This window comes from Rattus norvegicus, chromosome 14 (genome assembly GCF_036323735.1).
Source record: "Rattus norvegicus strain BN/NHsdMcwi chromosome 14, GRCr8, whole genome shotgun sequence".
Taxonomy (NCBI): Eukaryota; Metazoa; Chordata; class Mammalia; order Rodentia; family Muridae; genus Rattus; species Rattus norvegicus.
In genome coordinates, this window is record NC_086032.1 from 6,218,534 (window position 1) to 6,234,521 (window position 15,988).

Here is a 15,988-nt window from a genome sequence, read left to right on the forward strand (position 1 = left end):
CAGTCAAAAATAAAAATATACTTATTATATTTTGTATTATGTATTTTCATATATATATATGTGTGTGTGTGTATATATATGTGTGTGTGTATCTGTATATATGTGTGTGTGTGTATATATATATATTGTGTGTGTGTGTGCATGTGTGTGTATTGCCTGAATAAAGTTACTCAATAGTACTTATAAATACAGGAGTAAGGTAAAGGCCGGGTGTGGAATATGATGAAGGGGATTGCCAAAAGCTCAAGGTTGCCCTTAGCTACATAAACTGTGTCTCAAAACAAACTTGTTTTAAACCAGCGCTCAGTATCTGAGAGGGAGACATTACTTGCAAAGCACACCAATACTTTCTGATGATAGGCTATTCTCTGCCATTTTAAAAGCCAACAAAACCACCTTGTCCCTGTTTTGGAAACATGAAGCAGTCGTCAGATCCTTTCAGACGCCTCTTCCTTCACATCTGTCACATGACTGCTTCTGCCTGTTGACCATGGGACGTACAGACTGGGCCCATGGCTCTCAAACTCAGATCTCTAGAGCTGTGCAGAATGCACCCTTGGGCTATTCAAAGGACAGCCCCGTTCATCTCAATTAAAAATATTCTTACATTTTCTGTCTCTTGGTTATATACCCATCCCTTCCATGCTTGATGCAGAATCCACAAAAGAGAGACTCTTAGAAACAAGAAACCATAGCCACAGCGAAACAAAAATAACCTCCTTTCGAAGATGAACTGCCCCCCAGTTATACCTGACCCAACAGCGGCCTTCCTGATAACTCCAGACACCTGGCGCACAGCCCGTGGGGAAACAGTGCTGGGTGTACCCACTTCCTTCCTGACATGGTAATTACACCAGCAGCTGCAGGACGAACCGGGACGAGTAATAGTTAAAAGCCCTGCTCGAGGTCCTTTCAACCTGAACTTCTTTATTTGATTTATTGTAATAAGCACCATGCAGCCAACTAGAATGCTCTCCCGTACGGCAGTGCAAGTGCGCAACCTCAGAGGGTTCCTGAGCATGTAAGCCTTTAGCCAACCTTCTCAAGTCATCTCCACGACCAACAGCTGGTCTGGGGATCAAGACAGTCTCTCCACAGACTTCTGAATTAAATAGCTACAATGCTGTAGTTAAAAAACAAGAAAAGTGGCAGGTGGGTGCACACGTCTCTAATCCTAGCCCTCAGCAGGCAGAGGCAGGTGGATCTGTGAGCTTCAGTTCAGCCTGATCGACAGAGTGAGTTCGGGGACAGCCAAGACTACACACAGAAACCCTTGCTGCCGCCCCCCCAAAAAAACTTAACAAAATAAGCAAACAAACAAAAATGCATAATTATTGCAGAGGACCCGAGTTCTAGTCCAGCACCCATATAAAGAGGCTCACAAATGTCTGTGACTCTTGCTCCAGGAGAATCTAATACTTTTGGTTTCTGTGGCACTTGCACTCATATGTGGGTACACATATGTGTGCGTGTGCGTGTGTATGTGTGCGCGCACTCGCGCATGCTTACAATCTCTCTCCTACTTTATCTTATACATATCTATTGCACGCGTGCACACGCAAGCACACACACACACACACACACACACACACACACCTAAACTAGACTCGAATTTAACATACCTATTGAAAAACCAAAGCACTGGGGTCTTTAAACATTGCTCGATTTACATTTTGTCTTTTAAATGATCATTAGCTTCAATGTCTGTCTTTTCAGCATTTGTCATATCACTCATTAATTCAGGACCAGTGTTTGAAGGATACAGGGGGGAAAAAAACCATTAGCTATGGGAATTTCTGCTTTTAATTGCCATGAAATACATCGACAATATACATGTAGTCAGGCATGGTGGTGTAATCCTGTAATCCCTACACTCAGGGAGGCAGAGGCAGGAGAGAATGCTCAGGACCTACCTGAGCTACACAGTGAGACAATGTTTCAAAACACACAATAAAAACAAGTCTGGCTTTGCTACAAATGTGAAACTATGTATACTGTCCGTATCTTCACTATTACTACTGTATAAGGAGGGCAGGCAGGCTCCAGGGTCCAAACAACAGCCACACAAATCTCAGGGGGTAGCCCAAGTCTCCTGGGGCAGGCCAAAAAAAAGAAAAACCAAGAAAGCTGTCTGTTACCTATCAGATGTACACAAAGCAAAGACCCTGGAGGCCCCGCATGCCTGTAGCTGGCTTATTTACCTTGTTCCAGTCGTGCACACAGCAGACTAAACCAGGTCGCACCGATTGATTCAGAAAAATGGGGAGAATAGTCAAAACACACGTACGTGTCTGTTGAGACCTGGCCATCATCTTCCTGACTCCATACCCTCCCTCTAGTTTCTGGTCTTCCCCACTTGAACTCTGGCTGGGTATTTACTATGGGGCAGTGGGGCACTTACCTCCCTGAGCATGTCTTAATGCGTTCCTACATGGCCAAAGCTTTCCTGTCTCAACACCTGCCCTGCCAGCCCTGCTCAATGCCACTAGGTCGCTGCTGTTGGTGTGGCGGCTGCAATGGCCGCCCAGACGGGGAAGAACTTTGCGTGTCTTCCCTGGTACTGAGCCATAAGAAGCAGGAGTGCTCCCAGGCACAACTCCCCTGGCTCTGCTCCTAAAAACGCTCTCTCAAGTACAGCGTTGCTTAGCAATGTCTGCCTTCCCCCTGTACGTTTGAAATTGGCAACATCTGTCCCTTTGGCAATTTTGACTCATGCAAAGCACCATGTGCAAAGTTTAAAAACATACAGCTTCACCAATGGGCACCTGCCCCTCCCCACTGGCTCCCAAAAAGCCAAGGCTCCAAAATGGGTTACTTTCTCTTCTGCTTACAAGGACAAGAGAAAGATCAGTGGGTCTTTACGGCGGCTGATGGCACACAAGCAAACTATTTAAGCCACCGGTGGGAGCTCCTATTAAACTCTGCCTAATAACTAGTATGCTTGCACAATTACACCTGGGGATGTGTCTGAAAGAAAAACCTCATCTGGTTAACAATTTCCTTTAGAGCAAACTCTGTCCTGTGGCATTATGTGTGTGCAGGAGTCACTAGTGAGATAAGAAGACGACTCCTGGAGTAAATGCAGCCATCTCCTTCCCTCTCCTCTTTCTCTTCTCCCTTGAACTGGAGGTCCAAGCTAAGACCTTCTGAGTGGTAAGCAAGTGCTTTATTATACACCTCTGCCTCACTACATGGTGATATTCATAGTCACACTATACTCAAACTTCAAGGACACAATTAGCAAAAAAAATAATTAGAGATTTCAAAATAATCCTGTCATCTCTTTGATACTTTATCAGTCATCTTAGCATTTGCTGAGGTTATCACTACACACAAGTTCTTCATAGTGCTTCAGCCACATGCATACGACAAAGATAAAATATACATGAAATAGCCTAATTCCTCCTATAACTTTCAAAGCTTGCTAGGAAGTGAACGGTGCTCTGCACATTCGAACTCTTAGCATATGAACATTTTTGTTCCTAGTTGAAACAAATCAGGCTACAATTTCCTCTTTACCCTGAGCCAACCAATTTTGATATACTAGGAGCAAGTGTTTTCAAAACAATTTGGTTGAAACCAAGCTCTGGCTACAAAGGGTAGGCTAGCCACTCGCTCTCAAGTCTACTGGACACAGAGAAATAGAAGCTGAGGGCATCTTCCCTGCACCCAAACAAAAGGTCCTCAACTACACACAATGTCACTTGAGACACATACATGAATTTAATATGCTAGGATCTCCACCTCATCTGGGACCCTCACCTGATACCTGCTGGATGCAGATAGACTTTCCTCACTCTGTTCTGTAAGGAAAAACATGAGCAGATTCTTCAAACTGTAAGAGACTTAGAAATCTTAGACGTGGGGTTGGAGGGATGACTCGGCGGTTAAGAGCACTGACTGCTTGCTCTTCCAGAGGTCCTGAGTTCAATTCCCAGCAACCACATGGTGGCTCACAATCATCTGTAATGGGATCTGATGCCCTCTTCTTGTCTTCTGAAGACAACTACAGTGTATACATAACAAATCTAAAATTCAAATTTAAAAAAAAATGCAAGAAATCTTAGATGTCAAGGTCATTTCTCCAGAATACATTCTGCCTACAGTAGTGCTGATGAACACCACTCTGATAGCCATGCAAGCCACCAGCCCCTGCTCTACCAGGGATCAATTATTAGTTAAGCTAACAACATCAACATGCTCCTACAGAATACATCCCTAATGAAACACAGGCCCCTGGGGGGAGGGATATGGAGGGGATGGGTAGACAGAGTCTCACTATGCAGCCTTAGCCGTCCTGGAATTGGTTATGTTGATCTCCAATGCCCTCAACCTCACAGAAGTCTACCTGTGTCTGCCTCTCTTGCATGGACCTGCGACATGGACACTCTTACCCTGACACGCCCTTCCCTCCCTCTCCCACTCTCCTCAGCTTCCTCACCTCCCCACACAACCGCCTCTTAATTTATGCAGCCACCATCTCTGTATCCCTGAGGACGCCATCATGACATATGCCCTCAACATGCTACTGATAAACTCTGAATTAACTTGTGTGGAGGAAGAAATGTTATCATTTTGGAGGGTGGGATCCTGTGCTCTAGAGGATAAGGAGGAAGGAAGCAGGGTGGGTGCTGTCCACCAGGCGAGTGCTGATAAAAAGTTGGGGCCGGGAATAACTAAAAAACATCCCTCAAGTCACAAGTTGCACAAGGAAAGGGGAGAAAGGCTTTCTGGCAAGGGGCTCCAGTGATAAGGAGAGGGCATCAGGCAGGAAGGTGCGCCCCCCTGACCCCGCCTGCTGGAACAATTTTCACCCTGTAGCACATACTGGTCACAGACTCACAAAGCCATCAGGACAAGCAGCACTGTACCTTGTATGGTCTGCATGGCAACGACACTATAAAGCAAACACTAGGATGTCCGTTCCCAACTATCGTAAATTGCCTCCATTCTGAGGTTTCTAACACGATTCCTGCTCTTCTGGACACAACGCTACCCCCTTTGATATACTGCGGTGACCTCCAGCTATAAAATTATTCCGTTGGTACCATGCAACTGCAATTCCGCTACTATTATGAATCATAATGTAAATATCTGATATTCAGGATATCTCTGATATGCGACCCCAAACCCAGAAGTCACGACTCGCCAAGTTGAGAACTGCTGCTGCTTTAGGACAAAAGCCACGATCAATACTAATTAATAAATAAGGAACTAATATGATAAGCAAAGGAAATAAAACAGAGGCGATAACACCCTGTTTTGCAAAATCATCTGTAGCTTTGTTCTCCTGCAGTGATTGACAGCCAGCCCCACAGCAGTAGCCCGGAGGAAATCTTTAAAGCCCTGGACTGTCTTCACCGCTGAAGACGTTGAGGCCGCCTTCTGCTCCAATCTCCTTTGAGCGCTGCGTTACCAATGAGCTTCAGGACAACTTGCTGGCATGGCTAGACGTGAACTTGAAACAGTTATCACGAGATAGACACTCAGCTCACTTGACACCAACACAGAACCATGGCGGCCTGTCACCTTGCATGGGAACAGCATGGGGCTTGCCAATCTTGTTATCCCCATAGATTTCCTACCTGCATAAGGATGAAGGAGAGTTTGGCCAAGAGATGATGGCCCATCGATGACAGTGGCCACCTCCTTGGAGCATCAATACCAAGACCAACATGACCTCAAGTCCCCACTAGGGACAAAAGCCACGAACCTGTCTTCTGGGAAGCCCAAATCTGCTCCTGCATTGGCACGGTTGGTCCTTCAGGGACAAGTCCAGGACGAAGCCAATTATCTCCCATTCCTTAATGGGCAGGGAGAATATGACCTGCATGTCTTGAGCAGGACCAGTCTGATGACAGAAATCCAAAGTCTTTGGCTTCATCTCCACAAGCTCCTCAGCCACAGCCCCAAGACCACTGCAGACCCTGCTGCTGCACCCGAGTCATCTGCCATTTGGTGTTTTCCAGAAGATGAAGAGAGTATACTCTTAAGAGTCAGTTACTGAGTCTGGAGAGATGGCTCAGCAGTTAAGAGTACCTCTGCCAGAGGTCCTGAGTTCAATTCCCAGGAACCACATGGTGGTTCACAACCATCTGTAATGAGATCTGATGCCCTCTTCTGGTGTGTCTGAAGACAGCTACAAGTGAACTCACATATATTAAATAAATAAATCTTTTTTTAAAAAATTTATTACTGAGCTAAAGAGATGGCTCAGTGGTTAAGAGCACTGACTGCTCTTCCACAGGTCCTGGGTTCAAATCCCAGCAACCACATGGTGGCTCATAACCATCTGTAATGGGATCTGATGCCCTCTTCTGGTGTGTCTGAAGACAGCTACAGTGTACTCTATATATATATAATAAATAAAAATCTTTAAAGAAATAAAAATAAGAAAAGTTAATTACTGCTTTGTTGGGAATTCAAAGTTTCCAATGTTTAGTGAAAACAATAAAACCAAGAACTCAACACAGAGAATACTATCTTTTAGATGTTAGCAACTAAATACACTGTTCCATAGAGAGCTCCTTAATGGGGGCAGAGTCTCACTCCTTCTCTCACAGAGGGGCAATATGGAAAAAGACTAGAAGATAGTCAACTCTTATTGAAGAGTCTCTTATTAACTAAGCGCAGACACGATTTTTATACAGCACATTTCTCATTTTGCCCAAAGTATTTCTAAAAGGCCCTTGGCCAGTGGCACAGGGCATGAGGCAATCTTATTATTACTTTGGTCTCTGCCATGGCCTGTGTGACTTTGGTAAGTTGGTGCATATCGCCTAACGGATCACCAGAAACATGAACCACAGTGCTGTCCGTCACTGCATGGCCTGTGTGGGATGATGGGAACTACAGGTGACATGTAACGTATCCCTCTCAATGAGGTTCGGAACGAGCCAGTGTGTCCCCTCAGCAGCTGATTCACCGGAAGCTTGAGCGAACATAAAGGAGATGAAGGATCCCGTTCTTCCATCACCTTCAAGGTGAGATCATCTGTCTTACTAGAAAATTAAGCCCAGGCTGCAGGAAAGCATGTCCAGGCTCAACGATTCCCAAGTTACTAGGATACCAGCTAATGATGCCTTTGTGGTTGGAGAAGATGAGTCAATGTCCCGCCCAGTGTGGCTAGCTTTTTCCCAGGAAAAGGGATCTATTCCATGCAAAACACTTAAGACTGAATCCTTGTCCACATTAACGATTTCATGACATGTCATTAAAAACACCTGGGCATGATGGCACAGACTTTTAATCCTGGCACTTGTGAGACAGAAGAAGCAGGTGATCTCTGGGAGTTTGAGGCCAGTCTGTCCTACATATTAAGTTCCAGGACAGCCATTGCCATATGTAGAGCAACCCTACTTCTCTACACATGCACATAATATCATCACCACCACCACCACCACAGAAAACACATAAAAACCCTCTCATAGAGAAAACCCTTGAAAGACTTAAAGACCAGTGTTGAAGTGTAAGGAATTCATTTTCAAATAATCCTGGGGCTGTAGCTATGACTCAGCATACTTATACTGGCTACTCATGCAAAGGACTCTGGTTCAGTTCCCAGCACCCACAGAGAGGAGGCTCACAACTGCCTGAAAACTCTGGGCTGGAGAGATGGCTCCATGGTTAAGAGCAATGACTGCTCTTCCAGAGGTCCTGAGTTCAATTCCCAGCACCCACATGGTGGCTCACACCCATCTGTAATGGGATCTAATGTCCTCTTCTGGTGTGTCTGAAGACAGCTACAGTGTATACATATATAATAGATAAATAAATCTAACAGAAAAAAGAAAAAAAAACCCTCCAATGCCAGGGGATTGAACACTTCTTCTGGACTTGGTGAGCACTGTGCACATGCGGTATACATTCGAGAGAAAAAAAAAAAAGCAGGTAAAACCGTAAAACCCAAACATACAACATTTTAAAATTAATAAATTTTTTCAAACTCACCTTTAAAACAAATTGTCCCCAGACAAATGTCCTAACTAGAGAATATCATTTCACGCCCTACGATTCTCTCTTTGGTGAGTCAAAAGTGTTAGGGGGATTTTCATTCAGACTCCAGCTCAAAAGCAAATTTGGTTAGGAAAGCTTTATGGTGAACACAATATGGCAGAAACCCGTTGTCAGCGTCCCCACTTGTGTTCAAACAAAACAGGGACCTGTAAATGCTTGCTTTGTGGAGGAAGAGGGGAAACAGCACAGTGTGGGCAGAGGACCTGCTAGGACAGGAGCACGGGGGAGAAGCCAGCTCTGTGGGGCCTGAGAGTCACAGTGGGGATGGGGAGCACCGCAGGAACAGCACCACTGGAGGACAGGAAAAGCTCCAGTTCCGAGAGGAAAGCAAAGGGCAGGCAGCCCTGGCACTGTTCACCTGCCCTCTCAGCTCTCAGGGAGGAGCTAACTAAAGACAAACCACTTCCATCAACACAAAGAAGGCAAACGGTAAAGACAGGGCCATAGGTGGGCACCTGAGGCAGAATTTCCTGGGCCCCTAGAGAGACCTGAGCCAATGGGTTTCAGGCCAGGTTGGGCAAAAATAATCAGACCAAACAAAGGAAGCCATGGGAAGGAGTGAAAGCTAAGCTCACACAGAAGCAGACATCGGGTTCAAGGTCAGCCATAAAGATCTCAGGTGTAGATAGCGCAGGGAGGGGGAGAGAGGTGGGAGGCTTTCCATGGCTATTCATCGGGTAATATTCACGGGACTAATAAGCTGGTCACAGAGAGAAGGCGATCCAAGAGACCATTGCCAATGTCCATGGCAGGTACAAGGAAAGGGAGACACGGTGAACTAGATCTGAAGTAACCATGCAAACTTGTACAAAAGCCCCAGGACAGTGGATGAAAGGAGGCATTGGAATTCTAAATGTTTAAGGCTAGAAAATATCGTTTGTGTCCTTCCCCTCTTCTAGCAGCTGACACCTCCTTGATAAACATCACCAGGTGAAGGCAGAGCCCTAGGAAGAAACAGGACTTCCAACAGAGACAGAGCCTCTCTAAAGAGACAGGTAAAAGCCAGCCACAAAGGAGGAAGGTACACGGTGTGTCCCATGTTCGGAGACATCAAGTATGAAATGACTTGGCGTGCTTTCCTGGGTCATCCGATGGCAAAACCCAAATGGCAGAGGCCCAAGAGGTTGAGAGAAGACCCAAAGACAGAGTGTCTGCCCGCTTCCGGCTACACAGCATCGACTGTGGAGGGAGAAAGGAAGTAGTGATGTTGGAAGGGGTAAAATGGCTCACTACGGCTCAGAAGGTGGGAGACCTAAGTGCGGTTCAGTAGCCTGATCGTGGTGCTAGTGGAAGTCGGGGCTTCAAGTGGCAAGATGGAGAACAGGCTTGGCTTGGGGGGGGGGGGGGGGAAGCATGGGGGAGGGGGCTCGAGAGGGACATCTGCACCCTTCTGTGAGGCCACTGGAGAAAAGCAAATGACCCCATGGTGAGAAGAGGGGAGAATAGAAATCTCATCTGCATGGCTTCCAGCTTTGAGAGGGCCCAAGGCAAAGCAAAGCTTAGCCCTGTGCATATAGCAGTCACTCGGAACTCAGTTTTAATCACCCTTTGTTCAAAGATTCGGCAGCCCTAACTGCATTACATCCGGTGCCAACAGGTTGGCCAGGCTGCAGAGAAAATCGGGGAGCTTTGTGGCAGTGTACTCGGCTTCTTAAACTCCTTAGGGACTCAGTCTGCAACATGTAAAATGTGACAATTCATGTCACAGGCGGCCTTAACAACGGGGAGAGAGACAGGCGAACAAGCGCTATGGCAATCAGAGAAAGGGCAAAGTAAAACTTTCTGATTGCTTGTTTTTCTAAGGTGAGATGTTTACTCCAAGAAACTGCCAAGCCATGTGGGTGTTACTGTTCAGGAGAGTCTGCCATGCCAAGGGGACATGAGGGGAGTGGAGGGAACACAGGGACCCTGAAACCCCCGAAGACATTATCTTTTTTGGGGTTGGTTAGTTGGTCGGTTGATTGGTCTGGTCTGGTATGGTCAGGCTAGATCCAGTCTCTCTTAACTGGAGATCGCCATGCCCTGTGCAGGGCTGAGAGGGGCTGACACACATGTAACATATGTTACCGAAAACTAGCTCCTAGGGCAATGCCAAAGCAAATGGACTCTTTCTCTGGGCTTTTTAATTATTTCCAGTCGTTTAAAAGTCAAATGGGAGGGAGGGACTGGAGAGTTGGCTCAGAAGTTGAGGGCACCAGCTGTTCTTCCAGAGGGAGTCTCTAAGTGTCCATTAACTCCAGTGGCTGGAGATCTGACACCCTCTTTTGTCTGGCCTTCAAGGGCACCAAGCACACTTAATGCAGACGCACACGCAAGCAAAACAGCCATACACGTGAAAATAAAACCCAGTGCCAGGTGGTGATAGTACACACCCTTAATCCCAGAACTCAGGAGGCAGAGGCAGGAAGATCTCCCCGATCATCTACAGAGTGAGCTCCAGGACAATTTGTCAGCACAGACAGATCCTATCTCAAAACCACAAGAACAAAAAAAAAGGAAACATCAGACTGGGGGCAGAGCCTGCAGCCTAGAGTGTATAAGGTTCAACCCCAGACACTGAAACTTTAAAATAAAGAGTTTGGGAAGGGTCATATCTCTCGGCAACACCCTAACTAGGATTCATAGCATCTTTGATCTCATCTCTCTGAGCTTTCAAAAATATACCTCAAAAAACATGAATATCGTGATCGGCCTTTCTTGCCCCACCCCCCAGCATTACAAATCCCTCTTTTTAATACAACTCAAATTCCAGCTTCTTCTTTTTCTGATATTTTTACATTTACTTATCTAAGGGGTGTGGTTTAGCGGGTAACTTTAGGGACTTGGGTCTGTCCCTCCAACTTGTGAGTTCCTGGGGAGAGGGGGAGGGAAGTGAACGTGAGATTTCGCTTGCATCTGGAAGCCTCGGCCATTGAATCTGTGTTTGCGACACGGGACCGTGTGCCAGGCAGCCCTGACACATCTCCTGAGGAGCAAGCTTTTAAGGTGAGTCTCGGTGACTGGAGAACCAGGGCTCCCGACACAGAGGCTCTGCTGTAACAGCAGTCTAAATGTAAACTTGTCTTCTTTGGTCAGTGTCACCGTAATGTGACAGTTTCCTCTGATCCCTGCCAGAGTCCTTATGCCAGCGGCAGCTGCAGTGCCAACTGCCTGGCACTGCTGTTGTGCGGTTGTGCCAGTGAAGGGGACGGCAGTGCTGGGGGGTCAGGCAGACGGAGGGCTCAGGGTGACCCACATGAGTCAGAATTCAGAATCAGGAGGAGTTAATCTGAGATTATGGGTGTTGGGGAAAGACTCGTAAACTATGTCCAGTGAAGAACCAGAGATGAGTGCCCTCGACCTCCAGAGAGGCTGGTGAAGTCCCAGACCTGCAAATCTAAATATAGGAGCTTAAAAATAGTGACAAATCACCCACGGGCATTTTGAGCAGAAGCTGTCACGACAGCCCTGGACCACAAGCTGCTTTGTTTGATGGTGTGTTTTCTGGGGCTTTGGTTTTTTGGCTGGCATTTATGAGAGCTAGAGAGCTCGAAGATCAGGTAGAAAATGAGACCTTCCGTTCCCCCAGAGATGCCCTGCTCTGACAACCAGTCTCCAGCTGCAGTTACTGGAGCCAGGCAAGGCTCGCAAACACATTTAAGCTCTGACAGAACTTTATGTAAATATATATATATGCATATATACATATATATATTTTTTTTTTTGAAAAGCTCAAAGATTGCTGGAAGTGAGGTAGCAAAGAGAACAGGGCTGCCTGTAGCAGCCCAAGAGAAGATTTAACCCTGACTGGAAGGTCTGCTGGGGTGGCGTTAACTGGAATTGTTTTTTTCACTTTCTGTTCCTTCTCAAAACTGCCAGAAGTACATTTGGTACCAGGATAAGAAATTCCTGTTCCTCCTAGCTGTGCACTCACTCACGCTCTCTCTCTCTCTCGCTCGCTCTCTCTCTCACACACAGACACACAGACACACAGACACACACACACATACACACGGACACGGACACACATGGACATACACCAAGCCACCTCCCAGCCTGGTCCCTAGAGCAGTGGCTGGCCCAGCATGGGAGTCTCCCCTGCCTGGCTGCTCTCCCAAACTTAATTCTGTGTTGTTTCTGTGTCATTGTGTGTGACATTTAGTCCACAGGAACAGAAAGGCAGATATGACGGCCAAATGGACGGTTTTGGTTTGGACAATCAATAATACTTAGAAGATATTTTAAGCAGAATTCTTCTTAGGAAAGAAAGAAAGGGCCGTGCACCTCGTTACAAACTTAGGTTTTGAACTTGCATTTCTGCCTCCTTGGTTGCCAAGAGGTACATGGTTTGACCAGGAAAAAAAAATCATTATTTCTTGTTTAAATCTGTTGTTTGCTCAGACTCCCTGAGAACTCCACAATCGGCTATTTTCACACTGATTCTGATATTTTTAGTTGTCGAAACCATTAGACTGACAAAGTACGATCCTCCCCTCCCCCACAGAGGTTCATGCTACAAACAAAAAAAAGGCCTTTTCTCCTGAACCTCGTCTCCTATCTGAGTGAGCATGACCTACTTTCGGCCTGCACTTCCCCCTCTAACCTGATGATGACGATGGTGATTTGTCAAGCTCAGTCTAATCTCCTTAATCCCCTTGGCTGAAGGATTTCTGAGTTTAATGTTTTAATCTAGGGGCCTCGGTACTTAAGTAATTAGAGGTCATATCTCTAGCTCTCCCCCTTTAGGTAAAATTACCATGGTTTACTTTTGAGTTTTAATTTATAATTAACAGAATTCTAAGAACGACAGCAGTCAAGCATTTGGAGCTTCGGACTGAATGTGTGAATTGTGAAAGAGCATTCTGGGATGGCTGTATTTCTAGCACTCAGTCTCAAGCCTGTGATTTCCCTAATTATTCACATGCACAGGATATTCTGTGGTGATTCTAAAGAATCCAGAGTGTGTGTGTGTGTGTGTGTGTGTGTGTGTGTGTGTGTGTGTGTATCAATATTCACAGACCCTTAAATACTTAAAGATGGCTGGCTGACATATAGCCACTGCCTGGATCTGTGAGAAAGTATGATACTTACACGTTTACAGTGTGTATGTACGAGTGTGTTCTGGTGTGAGTAGAATTTGCATTTAAAGTACTCTAGCTAGCTAAGGCCGACACTTGTGGCAGAGTTTGTCGCTTTCCAGAATCTTGGCTAACACTTCCAATTCCCAACATTTTTTTCATGCCTGCGAACTTGTGAGCTTTTGGGAGAGAATTGCTTTTCTATTAGTTAATCTGAACATTCTTCTTACAAAACTTTTTTAATTTAATTTAATGTTTTTTTTTTTACTTAGTCACATAAAAAGCTCTTTCCTGCCAAGAACAATTACTTCAGCACAAGATTCGTAGCTTTATATTCAACATCTCAGTTTCTCGATCAGCGTGCACTGAAAACCCAGAGAAAACGGATGAATCCAAGCGCCTGTGTGCAATCCATTTTTTGGCAACCTGACATAGGAAATGGAGTAAGTAGTTATAGGAAAAATACTGTCCGGAGTAGACTAACATTATCCGTTGGCATGTGCGCTCAGTGCTGGGGGGATAGCTCAATTCAGCTCACAGATCCCACACCAGAAGTCTTGACACCACCACCCTGTTACTCTGAGAAGCTTAAAGACACTAAAGGACCCTTCTGCACAGGTATCCTAGGCCTCCTCGGGTGTGGGAATCCAGAGCCATGTGTAGCCTCTCCCAGAGTTCTCATCACTGACTACAGCCTGGTCTTCCTAGGTAGTCCTGGCTCACAGATAGATCAGCAGGCCTCTCTGCCTTCCTGCTGGGAACAAAGGTGTGACCCATCACACCTCGCCTCTGTTCTTTCTCTCAAGAGTTGACTATTAAAGCGCTTTGGGTATTAGCAAAAAGTAATTTCCAGACTAAAAAGTGAGGGGTGAGATGCTGAGCTGTGGAAGCTAACGTTGGCTCTGGGAGACTGGGGTAGAGTGGCCAGGAAATGAGCAGGCAGGAACAGACCGGACTGCTAAAATTCATTACCCGCTCCCTGAGGAATTTACAAGAGAACAATAGTCACGAATAAAACAGGCTTATGTCGGATAATCTCTCGGATCTCTGTGAGACCTTGAACAATGATTTTAACCAAGCTGTGGTTCCTTTACCGATCCATGAGGACCCAAGACGTTTTCATGACCTGACTTGAGCATGTGCTTGGGTGTTGCAGGCATGAGGTCAGTGGGACTGGTTAGATTGGAATTTGAAATCAGCCTTGAGAAAAAGGCCAATGAGTTAGATCAGTGTGGGTAGCTACCAAGCCTGACAGACCAACCCGACTCCCATTCCCCATGGCGGAAGAAGAGAACCAACCCCGGCCAGCGACGTTGATGAACACTAGAGTAAAGGGAAGATCTGAAATGGTGTTAAAATGAGACCAGAGCCCTGCTGTGTTCTGCCCCAACACAGAACCAAGTGTGCGGAAATCTCCACAGGATGAAATCACGGCCCAGCAAGCTCGGCCACCATGGGTCAGTTCTATACTCAGATTGGAATCCTTCAGACCATAAGCAAACGCTATTTTCTGAGTCCTCAAATGCACTCATTATTTGAGGGCTCAGTAAAGAAGTCAACATGGTCATTCAAAACCAGAGGGGACCTATGGGGCCTAAGCTTCTCCTCTACCTTGTCCTGAGGAGTCACTTGGATCCTAAGGGCCCGGAATCCCTTCTTTTAAAAAAAAAAAGGAGAGTCGACAGGAGCTCTCTGTGTAGCCCTAGCTGGCCTGAAACTCTGTAGACAAGGCTAACCTCGGAGATTGACCTGCCTCTGCCTCGTGAGTGCTGGGATTGAAGGCGTGAGCCCATGGTGCCTGGCTTCCTCTTCCGCTTTTCAAGCGTTACTAAGGGGCATTTGGAAAGACAGGGTTGGCAGCACTATCACTATCACAGGAGCAGAGTCTGGATCCCAGTACATGCTGGGACAGCAGAACTGCTCTCTGGTAATCCAAACATACACCTGTTTGCTAGAGGCAGGCCCAGGAGGCTTGGTGATAGACTAGGCCTTGATATATATGGAGGACAGGATTGAGAATGCTTCGACGTCAACCTCAGGCTTCCACGTGCTCGCACGGGCACCCCCCCCCCCAACATCCCTCACTGCACCCCTTCTCCCCACACACGTATGGACACATGTATGCACACACATATGCACACATGTATGCATATATCCCATCTACAAATACAGACACCGATAAAATAAAATGTTATTCTCAGACATTACATAAAACTGTAACCCGGTCAAACTCTGAGGGATGGATATGCAAATTAAAATGTCTGTGCAGTAGAAACGCCCTCTACAGCGACAGGTAAGCATTAGACTCACTTCATCTGAGTCTAAATTCAGGACCAGCTAACTGGAAGTCCACGGTGGGGGGACTCAGAAGAACTACCGTCTACACTGCACAATATGGTAAGAAGAACCCCTCCCCCCAACAAACATCCCTTTCCAGTGAACTAGCAACCTTTTATAACTGTGCGTGAAGTGGTGTGGTGTATCTGTGCTCATGAATACATACATGTACTACCTATCTTTTTAACCGCTGTGTGCATGTGTGTGTGCAAATTCCTGCTCAGTCTGATTTTATTTGTACGTTATACTTCTCCAGGTCAAGGAAAAAAAAATTCTTCGATTCCTCTGATAATGGCAGCCTTGTGTGTGGTCAGAATTGGGGTTCATGTACTATCCCTAAAAACTGAAATTGGTAGTAATTTCTCTACAATTAAGCTGGCCGGTGGTGGTACATGCCTTTTAATCCCAGCACTTGGCAGGCAGAGGCAGGTGGATCTCTGAGTTGGAGGCCAGCCTGGTCTACAGAGTGAGTTCCAGGACAAGCCAGGGATACACAGGGACTGGAGAGCTGGCAGAGATTAAAGAGAACTGGCTGCCTTTCCAGAGCAGTTGGGTTCAATTCTCAGCGTCCCCACAGT

The 15,988-nt window shown here is 46.2% G+C and overlaps 1 protein-coding gene across 4 annotated transcripts in view; it reads right to left on the bottom strand.

Annotated features, from left to right (window-relative positions):
- Window positions 1-15,988, bottom strand: part of Aff1 (ALF transcription elongation factor 1) — a 162,985-nt gene that overhangs the window by 52,670 nt on the left and 94,327 nt on the right.